This window comes from Dasypus novemcinctus, chromosome 5 (genome assembly GCF_030445035.2).
Source record: "Dasypus novemcinctus isolate mDasNov1 chromosome 5, mDasNov1.1.hap2, whole genome shotgun sequence".
NCBI lineage: Eukaryota > Metazoa > Chordata > Mammalia > Cingulata > Dasypodidae > Dasypus > Dasypus novemcinctus.
Genome location: NC_080677.1, coordinates 63,891,856 through 63,909,456, shown reverse-complemented (window position 1 = coordinate 63,909,456; position 17,601 = coordinate 63,891,856). Strand labels below are relative to the sequence as shown.

Below are 17,601 nucleotides of genomic sequence, written 5' to 3'. Positions count from 1 at the left end.
CAACGTTTCCCATGTATGATTATTGATTATTTGTTTAATACATTTCTAATCTGAAGCGGCATTCATGTCATATCTAAATATTTTGAAAAATTCAAAAAATATGCAAAAGAAAATTACCTAAATTCTTATTACTCAGAAAAAATATGATAAACATTTTGGTGAATATTCTTCCAGTCTTTTACAGAGATAATCAATTTTTAAAAATGTATGTAAACACATATGCACACAAATATTAATAACATAAGGATCACACTAAACATATCACCTATAACCTACTGTTGAATAAATTAAGTCATAAATAACTTATGAATATATCAACTAGATATATTTTGGGTCATAACTAATATAATGCATAACTAAGAGTTTCTTGTAGGGGTTTATTTATGAGCATGCAAGATCAGATTCACAAGAAAATCTGAAATCAGAGAATTGTTATGTGATTTTTTTTTTAAGTAGGTCTTAACAAGGAAGGAGGGGGCAAAAGTTAATTTTTAGTGAACTGTGTTTGTCACAATGCTAATTTCCCAAGTATTTAAATATCTTCCCTCAACATAGATTTTATTGGTAGCTCATGTTTTATGAAATATCAGTGATAAACAATTTCCTGTGTTGGACTTCTGGATTGTTTCTAATTTTTTGTCATTATACCGAATATGGCAACTATTTTATATCCCCAAGGGAAATAAAGTCTTTGCTGATAAGACTTCAGTCTTCAGCAGATTATTTTACACATTTGTTTATTTTTCTTATTCTTTTGTTATTAATTTTTGTGGGAGGATATTTTTCAGTCCACTTATATTTATTCAGGAATTCATATGATATTCCCTCTTCCATTGTTTTATGCCTATATTTATAACTGAATAATGATACATGCTTTTTTTATAGCTATTATCTTTATATTTTGTAAAGCAACTAAAAGATTACCATTTAGAATAATTGAAATTTGTAACCATCTGAAGTTACTACTTATGATAGTTTTAAATTTTTGTCTCAATTTTTAATTATCATAGTAAAGTTTAAAAATAAGCTAAATAAAATAAGAGGTAAATAAAGAGTACCATTATTTATATTTATAGCTGAGTTATCCAAATAGATTTCATGTCCAGGGATAAACTGTCTTCGATCAACGAACAATCCAAATATCAAAGAAGATGGTTTTTACTTGAACTACAAACATCAGTTAATTGCATAATCCTATTACCTAAATATCTTATCCCATCACAGTTGAGTCTTCATGATATTTCGCTGAGATTTGAATGGGAAAGCAGGTCAAATACATCTTCAGAAAGGAAATAGAAAGGACCCCATGATATTTCCATCCAGACAGAAAACCTGCCCTGAACTCCTATAATCCTTATTTCTCCATTTACTTTGGCTCATGAGTGACTTTTAATTTTCAGTTGCTTTAAACTTTCTTAGTTCAACTTGCTTTCTTTCACCTTTTAAAAATTTTTCTAGAAATATTGACAGCTGTGATTTATATGATTCTGGTCTTGGGCAAGTGAAAGTTTGATGCCACTGGTGTGAGTGTGATATATTCATTAAATAATACACAGTGTAGTGTGGACTTAGTAAGGGATCCGTGGTTTTCATCTACTGGCAAAGGGGTCCATGGAGCAAAAAGGTTAAGAACCCCAGCTTTAGGCACTGAGTTTGATGACTTCTTCTCTACATCAAAATATTCCACAAGGCAACCAAAACACCAAAAAGTGATGTGGCAGCCTTTCTCCTTTTCTGAATTTAATTTGACTAATTTCAGGGCTGAGGATAAGAAACAGACTTGTGTACCAAGAAATAAAAAGTAATGCAGGATACTGAAGTGGTTATAACTGCATATTATTCCCAAAAAGAAACTATCACAGGTAATTTGGAAAGTGGTTAAGAAAACAAGGGCTCAGGAATCAAACAGAACTTCTTTTCCCCTTTTTTTCTGTCAATATTACAAAGAACAGTCTTTAGTCAGATGTAAAATTGTATCTGTTCTTGAAATAAACTGCTGACTCAAGGAGATTAAACATATAGAAATGTAATTGCTGTTGCCAAATTATCCTCTAAAAGAATTGCATCATTTTAATTCCTATCAAGAGTGAATGAATGTGCCTGTTTCCTTATATACTCAAAACTACTAGGTATTCTCAAACATTATGATTTGGTTAGTTTGATAAATGGAAAACTGGTACCTCCTCGATGTTTGCATTACATTTCTTTGTGAGATTTTTTAATTTTTAAAAGTCAAAATAAATTCAAGTAACCTTAATTAGCACTTACACATTTCAGCCCAAATGTTTCATGTAATAAATATATTTGAAGATAAAAAATACACAGTGAAACAGTTACATGGTATTAGAACAAGTATAGACTTAGAATTAAATATCCTGTAGAGAAATGATGTTTTTAAAATAATGACTAGCATTCAAGAAAATTTTAGATCAATTAAACACAGTCTAAATTTTATATAAATATTATGATTTTGCATAAGGGCATACTTATATTTACATTCTTTTTAAATGTCATGCTTTCCTGAATTCAGTAAGTGTGAAATTTGAGAATGACCAATATTCAAACAATGTGACACTTTCAATGTTTCAGAAGTTCAAGATTAAAAAATTATCTGGCCATCTCAAATTAAAATATAAATTTGATCTTAGTGGCAATACATTTACTTAAACTATCTTTCCAAGAAGTTGTTGAAACAACTAAAAAAAAAACAAACAGATGCTATTTTGAGCAATTATGACTGGTGGCTACTGATAAAGTTTTATCAAATAAATTCAATTTTAACAACAATACATTTCCAATGAAATTATTTGCTTGTCAAAGAGGCACCAGTTATTGAAAAAGATAATTATAATGAACTTGTAGAAGAATGCATATTCATAGGAAATTTAAAAATTTGAAAATTAATTTTCCTATAAAAAATGCAACAGTTTATTTAAGGACTTAGAGAAATAAAGAGTCAAAATGAAAAGATGCTTGTATAGCCTTATCTAAAATTCAATTTCTGAAGAATATACTCACCTAAAATTTTGATTTTCCAGGTTCTTGTAATTAGCAATGAGGCATGTGAGATGAGTTTCCCACAATATGCTTAATTAATGGAATTATGACACTTAAAAACAAAAGCAGAATAAAATTAATTTAAAAGACTATTGATAAATTTTACTTTAAAAGAAAAGGGTTTATATTTTTGGTATTATTCAAATATTATTGTCTTTAGTCATTTTTTTAAGTCAATTTAAAAAATAAACTAACAGACAAAAGGCAATTTAACAAATTATGGAAGCATTACTTCTAAAAATTCTGTCCAGGCACATTTATCCCATTTAATCCTAAAAACAAACTGAATTATTTCTTCAGTGTTCAGAATGATACATAAATGACTACAGATTGGTTAAATGACAAGGCTAAGGTCTCCTCTTTAATGAAGTAAATAAAGAAAAAAATGCTTGATTATATTCATATCTCATAAAATTAAGTCTATATTTTTTTTTTACCTTTAGCTTTGATACAGTACCTTCTTTGTCTTTGCTACAAAAATCTTACTGTTAACTAGTCCTATTTTCCCCATGTGTCACCATATTCTGAACACCTGTAGTGGAAGAACATTTTTGTATTTTTATTATTAACCACAATCTTCATCTACCACCAAAATCACTATATTCTACAGTCTCTAGATTATCCTCTAGCTGTCTTTCACTTAATATTAATCTCCCTAGACTACTCCCTTTTAGTCACAATCACATTTGTAACTCAGCAGTGTTAGTTATACTCATTATAATGTGCACCCATCAACTCTTTTCCATTTCCACATATTTACAATTGACTTTAACAAACATTCTAATATATTCAGTATGAGATCCCCTTCTCAATCTAACGTTCTGTCTCCTACTAACCTATACTCTATAGTTTAACTCCAGAAGTTTACTCATCGTATTTAGTCCATGTCAGTGAGACCATACAGTATTTGTCCTCTTATGTCTGACATTTCATTCAACATAACATCCCCAAGGTTCATCCATATTGTCATATGCATATCCAGTTCAATATTTCTTGCAGCTGAATAATATTCCATAATATTTATATAATATACCACATTTTTTCATTATTATTTTTCCATATAATTTATTTTAGACTGCATAAAAGGATACATCAAAACTATAGAGGATTCCCATGTATATCACCCCCTCCCCTCCCATATTTTCCCTTATCAATAGCATCTTACATCATTGTGGTATATTTGTTACACTCGATGAACAAATACTGAAGCCTTACTACTAACCATAGTCTATAGTTTACATTACGGTTTACGCCTTACAACATATAGTTTAATAGGTTTTTTATTTTTATTTTTAAAGAAACTTTATATAAATATTAATCACGTATATAGGGGATTCCCATATATCTCACCCCCTTCACCCTGCCCCTATTATCCCCCACTAACAATACCCTTCATTAGTGTGGTACATTTGTTACACTTGATGAACACACATTGAAGCATTGCTACTAAGCATGATCTATAATTTTCATTAGAGTTTACACTTTGCACCACACAATTTTATAGTTTTTGACAAAATGTTATATACCACATTTTGTTTATCCAGTCATTGGTTGTCAGGCACTTAGGCTGTTTCTAACTTTTTGCGATTGTGGATAATGCTGCTATGAACCCTGGTGTGCAAATATCTGTTTGCGTCCCTGTTTTCAGTTCTCCTGAATATATTCCGACTAGGAGATTTCCACATAACATGACAGTTCTATATTTAGCTCTTTATTCTTGAATTATCTATTGTGTTGTCATTGCTTAGCAGTACCTCCATGCAAAGGAAGGCAAGTGTTGGAAAAGACTCATCTCTTCTCACATCTACCTAATGTGCTTTCTGTGAGCAATGCCTGTGATACGCTTGAAATAATTCTCAGTCATTGAGATAATTCTATCTGTTGAATTCTGATAATTAGGTGTTCATTTATTAGCTCTGTAAGATCTTATTCACAGTTAGGCTTTAACAGTTGGACTTCATGCAGGAATTTGGGGATTTTCAAGCTAAGTCAACATCCTAATAGGAATACAAAGTTTGTTCCCTTATGCACAGGTAACTCTGTAATCTGACAGTTAAAAACTGTTATTATCAAATAAATAAAACTGGCATATTCTTCCAAATTCCATGATCTCTTTCTTTCTCCACTATTGGCTTTCTCCTCCTTTTCATTCCCCTAGCTATTTCCCTCTGGGAAAACAGTCTATGAGGTAGATGTGTAAATACAGATCCTAAACTAACAATAACAGGGTCTTCCTCCAATTGAAGGTGGCAAACTTGCTGTAAAGGGCAAGATGGTACATATTTTTGGCATTGTGGGTCATGTGGTCTCTGTCACAAGGACTCAGTTCTACCTTTGTAGCTTGAAATTAGCCCTAGATGAGAGAAAAACGAAGAGGTGTGACTGCATCCCAATAAGGCTTTATTTATAGAAACAGACTGTGGGGCCAGATTTCACCCTTGAGAGTGAGTTTACACACAATATATTTAAATAGAAAACTAAATCCAACTCTTTTTGACAGAAATGATCATTTTTAAGTAAAACCTTTATAGGATAGAGAGTAAAATAATGGAACCTCCCCCATTCCTGTTTAACTGCTCAATGATTTAGAGTTTGTGGAAGGAAATTTTAGATCTGAAAGAAGCAGTGCCCTTAAAGACTCTCTGTAGCCATCTTTTTTGGTACTACTTAGTAACTTCAGTAGGGCAGACAATGCTGGCTTCCTATGAAATGTCCATTCTCCACACTGAGCTGGTTTTAGTTTTTTGTGGACCCTAGAAAATATGTTCTTAAGTTAACCCATTCCCCTACAAGTAAACCTATTTATGTGAGACCTTTTGGTTAGGTTCGCTTAAGGGAACTTTAGATTAGATTGCTTCAGTTCAGGGCCTTTGAAGTACATTGCAGGACCCCGGGTATGTTCTAATCCTGTACTGGAGTACTATATAAACAGAATAGCAAGGTGAGGAAAAGCTACCATTTTATCCTGCCGTGTGAGAGGACTTCAGGGTCATCTTCATCCACGGAAAGACAAAGAAACCCCAAGAGGCTGAGAGAAAAGCCAAAGGCTGGAAATAGCAGAGCAGTCCTAACCTGAAGCAGCAAGTCCTAGAAGATAGAGGAGAGACAAGTCATGTGCCTTATTATCCAAAAAGGAACTCAGGGAGAAAGTGAATCTGGAGGGGAAGGCAGAGACCTCCACAGCGACTGGCTGCCATTTTGCTTTGCTGAATGGCAGGAATCCAGGACTGCCAGAAGGCAACCCTTGGTGAGACAGCATCTCAGATGATGCCTTGATTAAATGGACATTTTTACAGCCTTGGAACTGTAAGCATCTACCCTAATAAATTCCCATTATAAAAGTCAACACATTCCTAATATTTTGCATTGGCAATCTCTAGCAAACTTAGACATCCCCTCTCTTCTTACTGACAAGAGCTTCATTGTTTTTTGGGGCTGGCCAAACACCTAGCTAAAAACTTGGATATCCCACAATTCTTACTTAAATGCCAATAACATGTGACATCCCTCTAGCAAATGATATGTGGGTGGAAGTGTACTCAGAGCAGCTTCCAAAAGGTGGTTGTTTTCATGATACAAAAAGGCAGTCATGTTTTCCCCTTGGCTCTTTCTTTTTCTTCCTCTTGGAGAGCAATTTTGATGCCTAACATTTCTCAGCTATATTGTGACCTTAAGGATAAAGCTACATGTTAAAGTTGGAGGAAATTAAACCTTTGAAAAGGTTTAAGTGCTGTCATATGCTTGCCTATAGATTCTTGGTTAGGATTAAAGAAATCTTATTTAGTTAATCCGTTGTAGCTAAGTTTCTGATATAGGCAGCTATAAAAATATCAATGCTAACTGATATTTTTTACTTTACAATATCATTTTTATTTATTGTGAGAGTAAAATGACCCAAAATTCAATTTTGTAAGTGTGTCTAATTTTATTTATTTTCCTTCTTTTTTATATCTCTATTTTAAGCATTTCCTTTCAAAAGCAGTTCTATTTCAGACAACATTTAGGTAGAAAACTGAAGAAACCTCAAGAACACTTTCCTGCAGTATGGCAGTCTTAGTTTGCAGGTATGTTCAGATTAAATACTTCTGCCTGCAATATTCTCAGCAAGTATCAATGACCCTAAACTAGAGTATGAACGAGTGGGAGGATGAAATAGAAATTGAAAGAGCTTTTACAAATCAATATAATGTTAGGTTGTACAAGATGCTGAAATACAAGAAATTGCTCTTAAAGACACAGCTGGGTAACTGGGTCAGAGTGCAGTAGGTCAAGTTATCTTTATGAACTGAACTGGGAAGATACGGCCATGAAGTTGTTTCACAGTGGGGCAAAAACTGCCACAGAGTAGATAATAACCTTCCAAATAAAGAAGGAATCATGACAGAAACCACACAAGCGTCTGGGAGGACAGAGGTCTGCCATGGGATTCTCTCAAGATTCTTTTTTTAGACTCTTAGGGCCCAGTGCCAAAGTATTTCTTTCCTCAGGCTTTTCCACAAGGAATTTGATTAATCTCTTGATCTTTAAAAAGGAACAAAGATTCCCTTAAGACTTTCACTGGTAGCAATAGAAATAGAAATAGACCTTGCGCAGAAAAATATCCTTAAGCATAGTGATCTTTTGGCATCACTATTTTATCTCCACATTTTGATGCTTAGAAGTTTGCTTTAAAAATCAGGGGTTTGTCAAATTTATTTGAATATTTTTGAGAAAGACTAATACTTTTTTAAGATAAACCAAACACAATTCATAATACAGGTTATGTATGCTAGACTACAAAGGATGTGTGAAACACTGTGTCTCTTTCCACTTCTCTAAGGAAGTGATAATTTTGAAACCCTGTTGCATGAGAAAAAAATGTCTGGACTTGTCAGGACTAGAATCTTCGCACATTCAATTTATTTCCCTTTATTCAACTTTAAACTTATTCTTATCTGTGATGGGATGCCAAATTCCTATTTTTGAGGCCTTATTACTACTAAGTATCAGTTTGATTAAATACTTACTCAAAAAAATCATCTTTAATTACTGAATTTCCATTTGTTAATTCTGGAAGTGCTGGATTTTTTTCCAAACCAGAACTTACTTCCTGCAGATACTCCATGGGATTAAAATTACTCAGATGTGGCATGTGCATTCTCACCCTCCTATGAATATGAGGAGGGGTGAAGATTGAAAGTCATTTGGCTACTGCTACTAGCCCAGTTCAAAAAGCAAGTCCTCATTTACTCAGCACTGAGATAACTCCTTTGTAATGGTGTATAATGCTGTTAATCATTTTATGACAGTAGTCACTAGAGACATTGGTGCTAATCTATCTGTTATATTCTTGCCTTATATGATATGGGTTGAAAAAGAATTACAAATTTAGTTTTGGATATGCCACAGTTCAGAAAATAAATAAACTTTGCAATTAAAACCAGATAAAGGTTCATGCCTTGTCCCATAGCTAACTTGGATACTGAGCATAACAGCTGGAGGACCTGGGTGTCTACTCAGAAGTAATAGGAGAAATAGAACTCTCAGTGGACTTTGGACCTTGGAAGGAGATGGATGGCTTGCTGGGTCACAAACCTTATGCCCCTCCCTAAGCCAGGAGGTTACTCCAACCCACTTTGGGTTAAAAGACTTTTTTTAAAACATGAACCACAATTTCAGATTGTCTAGAATCCTAAAACATCTTGAAACTTGCACTTAAACATAACAGAGGCATCCTCAGTCCTCATTTTATCTCTTCCTGAACATTGAGCTCAGCCATTTAAATAGTCCAGAAACATCCCAGACAAGAAATATCTAGGTCTTGTTTTCCAAAGCACTGCTGGCTGGCCATCAGCGTATTAGTTTATCTCACAGCAATTCATATTCCAGCACATGTAGGAAGAATTCCCCAGGTTCTATGGATATTTAACTTACCACTTGTGAGCAGTCCCAGGACAATTTCTTCTCATCCATTCTTAGCTTGCTTGTGGCATGATTGATCCTGGGAGCAGGAACTCACATCCAAGGGCATGTGCATTCATCCCAGGTCATGACAAGGAGTTTACCCCAGGTAGTAGTCTAGACTTTAGGATATTTTTAAAATGCTTTAGTGTATTTCACCATCTGTGTTTGCGTAGTTTCCAGACCACATAAAGAACAATGACATGCAGAAAAGCAGATAATAAGGAATGTTCTATTTCAGGGTGAATAATTATTTTAAGAAATAATGAAACCACCCCATGCGATCTAAGCTCCATCTCATTTAGAGATAGAGTGGGCATTACCATCCCAGAATCCTCACGACTGGGGAATGAATGATGGAGTAGAGTAGACTTTCTGGTATTCTAGTATAGACTTATTGTTATTCTAGCAATGGAAAAACTTTTATCATTGATGTGGAGGCAGTGGCTACTGGAGGTTTTGAGGGGAAGGAAAGAGAAAAACAGGTGTAATGTGGGGATATTTTCAGGACTTGGGAATTGTCCTGGTTGGAATTGCAATGACAGATACAAGCCATTATATATCTTTTTCTAAATTACAAAATTGTGCTGGAGAGAATGTAAACTACAATGTAAACTAAAATCCATGCTTAGTGACAATCTCCCAAAATGTCCCAAACCAATCGGAACAAATGTACCACACTAATGAAGGATATAGTTAATGTGGGAAAATGTGGGAGGGGTTGGGAGGGGGTAGATGGGAGTCTCCTATATTTTTTATGTAATGTTTATGTAATCTATGTACCTTTTTTAAAAGTCTATATTAAAAAAGAAATAAAGACTTTTTATATCTCATTAATTCCTATATCTTGGCCTTTATTTTTTCAAATTATAACCTCTCCTATTCTTGATGATAGTTAATGATCTATAAATGTCTTCCAAATGATTTGATAAAAGCATTTTCAAACAATAAGTAATGTTTCAGAACTTCTATATTCGTATTGCAGACAGACTTTTTAATTTTATAATATAAGACTATTAGAAAGGTCAAGGATTTTACATAAACCTTTTGGATTTTTTTTCTTTCTGTTATGAAGATTAGAGACTGTTTCCAAGTCACAGTTTTTTCTTGGTTTTCCACTTAGTGTGGATCAGGTCATTTAACCTTCTGTATGTTTGTTTCTTCATCTTTCAAATGGGGTTAATAGTTTTGGCCTTTTGCATTAGGGTTTTGCTCTGCTTTGAAGAACATTAATGCCTTCAAAGTGCCTTGGGATCTATAGATGAAAAGTGCAGAGATGGAAGGGGTTATTTTATTTATGCAGAAAAAAGTAGATACACCTGAGTAAATTCATATCACATGTGGGCTCTGCTTCAGTGAAGTTGAATGAAGAGTAGTTGCTGGAGTGGGCAGGTGGTCACTCATGTCAGACTGGTAAGCAACAATATTCAGGGTATTGCTATTCGAGACACATGTAGACTTACTGACCTGATCAATTTGTCTCTTCATTTATTTATTCACAGTTGATTTCCCCTTGCAAAGCATGTGCCAAGCATTCTTACTGGCAAGTAGGGAAATACAGTTTGCTTTGTTTGTGCTTTTAAAATGAGCTTAAGAAGGAAGTGGCTGTGGCTCAACTGGGCTTCCGTCTGCCATATGGGAGGCCCTGGGGCCTCCTTGTGAAGGCAAGCTGGCCCGTGCAAGGGGAGGAATAAATAAAAATAAATAAAAATTAAAAGAGCCTAAGAAGAAAATTAGATTCCAAATATTGTGTTAATGTATTTTAGCCAATACATCTAGATAAGCCTTTACATCACTTATTTCTGAGAAAGAATAAACTGCCTTGTGAAAGGCTAGAAAAGATAGGTGAGTGCGGCGGCTTGCTCGGTCGGTAGAGGTGGGGTCTGGCTGCGGACGAGGGGTCGGACCAGCTTAGGATGAGGGGTCGGTCCCACTTGGGACGAGCGGTCGGTCCGGAAGCAGATGAGGGGTCGGTCTCACAGGGGTTGCGCGGTTCGGCTGACAGGGTCACCCGGCGAAGCCGGCGACGAAGGGGTCACCCGGAGAAGCACGCGACGAACTGGGGACAAGGGAGGCCAGGCCCTTGTCGGGGGCTCTCAGGACTGGAGGGCGCATGGCAGAAGAACTACCGCGGAGACAAGGTAAACACGCAAGTCCACTTTATTGAGGGAGAGGCAACAGTTTTATAGGGGCTGGGGAAGGCTGATTGGTTGAAGCCATGCCCTGTTCTGATTGGTTGCCGGCGAAAGGTCAGTGGGCGGTACGGGATGGGGGAGGGGTGGTGGTTAGGAATTGGCTGTTGCTGTTGCTGGGGGAAGGGGCAGGGTTTAGGGATTGGTGGCTGCTGTTGCTGGGGTGGAGGGCAGGCTTGAGTTTCCTGCCCACACCTGGCTGTTGCTGCTGTCGGGGGGAGGGAAAAGGGCAGACTGGATTTTTCCGCCCACGCCTGGCTGTTGCTGCTGTCGGGGGAGGGGAAAAGGGCAGACTGGAATTTTCTGCCCTGCGCCTGCGCAGGGAGAAAGAAGAAGAAGGGTGCCGCCCCACAGGCATCGTGTGGCGCCATCCGGGAGGAGGGGCGGCCGCGGAAGCATGGCTGCCGAGAAGGGGAGACCCGAGGGCACTCTGCGCCCATGCTGAGCTCCCTTCAGGGGTGGCGGTGAGTCCGACCAGCCACCCTATTATGGGGGCAGCGGCTTGGCCTGCCGCGGCTGCTCCCCCACCAGGCCAGCAAACCACACTTCAGCCCGAAGGGTGACCGCAGATGAGGGCTGCCTTTCCTTTCTGGAATCTGAGCCCCAGCTCAGTCCTTTATTGTGTTGCTTTTGATCTAGGCAAAGGCCATGATAGGTGTCCTAGGACAAGGAAGAACATCTGTTCTATTGATGTGGGCTATGGGTGGAAGGCTCTTTGTCTCTTCAGAGATAACCTAAGCTGAAGGCTGTGGGTGTGGAACTGTAAGAGGCTGCAGTTCTGCCCTTAGGGACAATGGCAACAGGCTCCAGTCCCAGGAAACAGTTTAACAATGCAAAGGCTATAAACTTTAAGTATTTAGGGGAAATGCAAAAACAAAATATGCTAAAAGCTTATCTAGACTATCTGGAGTCCATGCTAAAAGCTTACCTAAGATGTGGAAGATATATATGCTAATTGAAGCCTATTGAGAACTGAAACAAAGGGACCATTTGGCCTTTCCTCTCTGTATAAAAGACGTTTGAAAATCTTGTTCAGGGCTTGGGATTCAAACAGAAAGCTCCGGAGTCTGGCCGGCCGTCAATAAACCATTTTTCCTTCTCAAAATCATTCCTGAGTCCTGGCCTCTCTATACTCAAATAATTAAACTTCTCTCAAATTCTACAACACTATCATCTCTCTTTCAACCTCCTTAAAAAGATACAAAGACGTGAGATGCATATCTAGAAAAGTCTCCTACTTCACATTTCTATATTTCCCTATTTCTGTCTGGGAAATACTGGATATCTAGTAATTTGTCCTCTTTCCTGATCAAGATCCAATTTGGATAGTATTAATACCCAAGGAAAGGGGAGCCCCTCCTGGGCGGCAGCACGGCGATGCCGAGCGAATCCCTGGAGCGGCCCTGGGCCTGCTCCTGGCCTCTGCGTGCTGCACCTCGGCGTCACCCTCGTCTACTACCCGTCTTGCCACAACCTGAATCGCCTGCCGCAGCTGATCGGAGTTCCCTCGCCCCCCCTTGCTGGGTGGTTTGATGGGCGCCTCCCCCAGGCAGCCTTCCAGAGAGCTCCGGCTCCAAAGAGCCCACCGTCATCCCCTTTAGGAGTCTACTGGGAACCGCGCCTGGATCACGACTCCAGTTCCAAAGCAGACTTGAACTCCAGTCGGGGAACAACCTGACTTCACCCCAGTTACCCGACTCCACAGCGCTGTCGCTGCCCGCTTGCCCTGAAGAATCCCAGCTGCTCGGATATGGTGGTATTGGAAACCTGTCTAGCTCCAAATTCTTATGCAGGCCAGGGACTGACAAACCTCGAGTGAGTTGAGAACTCCAGCTTCCTGCAAGCCTTGGTGCAGACCCCTTCCTGCTCTGTCGGTCAGAGCCAAAGTGCACAATGAGCAGTGCAAAGCACACTAGCAACAACGTACTAGACAAGCCAGAAACCTCCACACCCAAGGGCCTGGGAAGCAGAACCTATAGAGCTTGTGCAAAGTGCTGGGGATGAAATCATGGACTTCACCCACGAATCTTTAGAGCAGGAGTTCTTAACCTGGGGTTAGTGAGCTCGAATTGAAATTTAATAAAGTGTTCTTCATATGGGGACGTGTTGGTGCAGGTGTGATATATTTATTAAATAATACACAGTATAGGGTGGACTTAGTAAGGGATCCATGGTTTTCACTTGACTGGCAAAAAGGTCGGTGGAACAAAAAATTTTGGGAGCCTCTGCCTTAGAGCCTGTGGTTGTTGACCTAACTCACAATGACTCTGCCTTGATTGTTGACAAAGGAGGCAGCTCCGCCAGGACCATGCAGACAGCTGTGTGGTGAGCAGTGAGGAGGAGGAGCTGTCCAGGGCCTGTACTTGACCACCCACCTTCTAGGAACACCAGGGTGGAAGGAGCTGCCGACTCAGACCTTCAGGTACTGGCAGCTGTCTGCTTTGCATGGATGGGTTCTCCGAGATTGTGCAGAAGGGGGGATCTCATTGTTTCTACAGAATGTGGCCATGTCTTCTGTAGCCAGTGCCTCCATGATTCCCTTAAAAACGGCAACACTTGCCCAACTTATAGAAAAAAGATCAACCACGAACGGTACTACCCCACTTATATGTGAAGTGTACAGTGCTGTTCAGGAGAGGTGCATAGACAGACAGCATGTCTGGATTCTCCTCACAGTCTCATCCAGGATCTGTGGGTATTTGCCTCCAATTTCCTGAGCTCAGTAAGATTCACATCTGATATGTAAACTGCTCTCATTGTCCAACCCTTCTCCTATCTTTTTGTTATCCAGTGTGATTCCTAGGCCAGTGCTATATCTTTGCTCCTCTGGGAGGCCTGGTTCCAAGGCAGGAGAAAGGCTAGCCCCTCTGGCTGCCCTTCCAACCTGTGAACTCAGGTTTGCTTCCTGGGACTTCGTGGCTCATGCGCTGGCCTGAGAGCTCCCAGGCGCATGGGAATTGGTAACCATGGTTTCAGTGTCTTTCCGGAACCTGTATGCTCGCCAAGTAGTTTTCCTCATAAAACAGCTTCCTCCCAGCCCTGGCCGGAGGATTCCTGGGCCACCACCTTTGACCACAGGAGTCTGTCCATCGACCGTCTGCTGGCCACACCGTGACCAAACCATCCACTCAGCCCAGAGATCCGAGCTTCAAAAGCAACCCCCAGGTCCAGTCCCTGGAGAGCCAAGGTCACCGTGATTCCCCCTGCACTGTAGTGTTGATGAGCATTGATCTCTGCAAATTAAGAGAACGTCTGCAGGGAATCCTGTTTCCTTATGAAAGAAAATGCGCAATAAAGCCTGTTCTTTCTTCCTTTTTAGCAGCTCAGAGATGTAGTAAATGTCAGCGCCCCCTCAAAGGCCTAATGTTTCCTGTGGAGCAGTGCCACCCCTGTCCTACCCCTGCTCACCAACTGTTCTCAGGAAACTTACCATGCCCCAGAGGCCTTCCTAGGGTCTCGGATCTCAAGGTTTATGGGGTGGGCAGCCATTCCATGTTCACCATGTGTCCTCTGCTCCTCAATTCCCTCCTGATGTCTGTTCACCCAGGCATGGGTCCTGGGAGGTGGTGACAGTAATGGTGGCTTTATCGGCTGCTCACCTCCACACTGCTGCCCCTTTTGTAAAGAGCTTTGCCCCACCTGACTAGCTGGGCTGCTGCCTGGCTTTCTCCTCTGCCTTTGTCATTGATGATTTGTTGCAGAAGTTGCTCTTCTGGCTGTTTGGCTCTGATTCTTTGGTCTTTGACTGCTCCATAGACTTTGGTTAGCAAAGCACAGTGGCATCTCCTCCCCCAAGGAGTCCAGATAAGACCCTCTGCTCTATTCTACACACATATGTGAGCTCAGCCTGTGGGAGGCAGCCATGCAGACTGAGAAGCCCTGACAGCCTGGGGCAGGGTGGGTCACTAGGGAGAGACATTGAGGGTCCAGCCTGCCTCCACCTCTGCACCCTCCTTCCTCAGAGGGCTTCAAGCCACCCACTGGCCTTTTCACATGAACCATTCTCAAGGTGGGAAAGGGACCTCTCTGGCTTTGCTAGCAATAACTGACCTTCAGTTGACACTTCTGAAGGAACAGGGACTCAGCACAGAACTCACTTTATTTTTTATTTATTTTTCTTCTGTATATGAGGTCCCCATATACCCCCCACCCATCTCACCCCACTCCTCCCACATCAACAACCTCTTTCTTCATTGTAGGACATTCATTGCATTTGGTGACTACATTTTGGAGCACTGCTGAACCACATGGATAACAGTTTACACTATCCCCCAGTCTACCCAGTGGGTTATGGCAGGACATACAATGCCCAGCATCTGTCCCTGCAGTACCACCCAGGACAACTCCAAGTCCCACATCATATCTCTTCTTCCCTCTCCCTACCCTCAGCAGCTACTGTGGCCACTTTCTCCACATCAATGCTATAATTTCTTTCATTACTCATCACAATAGTTCCATAGTAGAACACCAGTAAGTCCCCTCTAATCCATACTCTATTCCTCCATCTTGTGGATCCCAGGATGGTTATGTCCACTCCCCCTCTATATTAAGAAGGGGTTTAGATTCCACATGGATGATAGATGCAATTCTCCTGCTTGCAGTTGTAGGTACTCTTGGCTCCCTGGTGTGGTGGTTGACCTTCTTCACCTCCCTGTTGGCTGATTGGGGTAAGTCCAATAAACCAGAGGGTAGGAGTTGCAAGTCTACTGAGGTTCAGAGCCTGGCTGTCACATGGACAGTCCAGAGATTCAGGTCTCCTGATTATACACCAACCCCAGCGCCAACCACAGGTCTAGTAAAAGTAACATAAGAGGCATGTGTGGAAAGGTCATATCTGAGTCCAACTTTATCACACTCAGGAACACAAACTCCAAAGTAGGGCCAACTGACATGGCACTGAACTCCGGAGTCATCTGCCATGACCATAGAAACTGTGGGTCTCTGTAGCCCTCAGGAGAACCAGTACCTGGGTTTTTATCCACTTTGGCTGTCTCTGGTACCCTGCTGAGGCATGCGTAAGTGGTACCCATCTGATGACCTCCCAACTCTTTTTTTTGAGACTCATAGCCATATAAACTCATTTGTCCTTTCCATCTCCTCCTTTTATTTAAGATCAAAAAGCAATTTTTAACACCTGCTATTACATGAAGGCTTAGATATTCTGCTGCTGGTCTGAGTTGACTTTTTTTTTTTTTTTTAATATTTATTTCTCTCCCCTCCCCCCCCCCCCCCGGGATTGTCTGTTCTTTGTGTCTATTCACTGCATCTTCTTCTTCATCCGCTTCTGTTGTTATCAGCGGCACGGGAATCTGTGTCTTTTTTGTTGTGTCATCTTGCTGTGTCAGCTCTCCATGTGTGCGGCACCATTCCTGGGCAGGCTGCATTTTCTTTCGCGCTGGGCGGCTCTCCTTACGGGGCGCACTCCTTGCGTGTGGGGCTCCCCTATGCGGGGGACACCCTTGCGTGGCAGGGCACTCCTTGTGCGCATCAGCACTGCGCGTGGGCCAGCTCCACATGGGTCAAGGAGGCCCGGGGTATGAACCGCGGACCCCCATGTGGTAGACGGACGCCCTAACCACTGGGCCAAGTCCGCCGCCTGAGTTGACTCTTTTATTCACCCTTTTATTCAAGGTCTTTTTCTGGTTACATCATCAACTGGTGCTTGCTAGTAATTCCTCAGCACCTGGGAAGCTAATCCTGGGGAGTCATGTCCCACACTGGGGGGAAGGTAATGCATTTACATGCTGAGTTTGGCTTTAAATGGGGCTGAAAGGAATGTCCCTCCTCAATGTGAAAAGAATAATTTTATTCCTGAGTCTGACTTTTTACCAGTTTGGCTTACTTCCCTTTAGTTTAAGTAAAAGTAATAATTTTCTACTTAGAATCAAAAGGGGTAAAGCATCTCAGCTTTCATCCATGTTACATATTTAGATGGAACTTTGTTATGATTAAATTCCCTCTGGACTTCATTTAAATGCTTTTTCTTACATTTCAACAATACCCAGACTTCAGGAGCCAACCAGTTGACTAATTATGGTGATACCCATTTCAAAATGTCTTTAGTTTTATGCTTAAAGAAAACACAAGTGCTTGACCATAAAAATTGTATGTATAAAAGTTCACCATAGGATTAAGTGGGGAAATCATGTATATTTAGTTTCTACTCATTCTGAAATTGCAAAATAGGAAAAGTTTGTTATGGAAGAATTCCTATCTCTTCTCAGTGTACATAGTTCAAATCTTTCTTTGTTACATTTAAACAAGATCCAAGTATGTCAGTCTGTTTTGGACCCCTCTGCTAGTGTTAAAGATGGAGATTAAACCATTAATTTGTACCAGAAACAAAATAACCAAGGATAAAATTAAAATAATATTTATCAGAGAAAAGTCAGATATAAAGTCATGTCTTAAT

The 17,601-nt window shown here is 40.1% G+C and overlaps 1 protein-coding gene and 1 pseudogene across 3 annotated transcripts in view; both read left to right on the top strand.

The window, feature by feature from the left end:
* ZNF804B (zinc finger protein 804B) overlaps positions 1-17,601 on the top strand; it is a 576,346-nt gene that overhangs the window by 534,176 nt on the left and 24,569 nt on the right. The gene's annotated exons all lie outside the window — the stretch shown is intronic.
* On the top strand, positions 12,567-13,803 carry LOC139438964 (E3 ubiquitin-protein ligase RNF4-like; annotated as a pseudogene).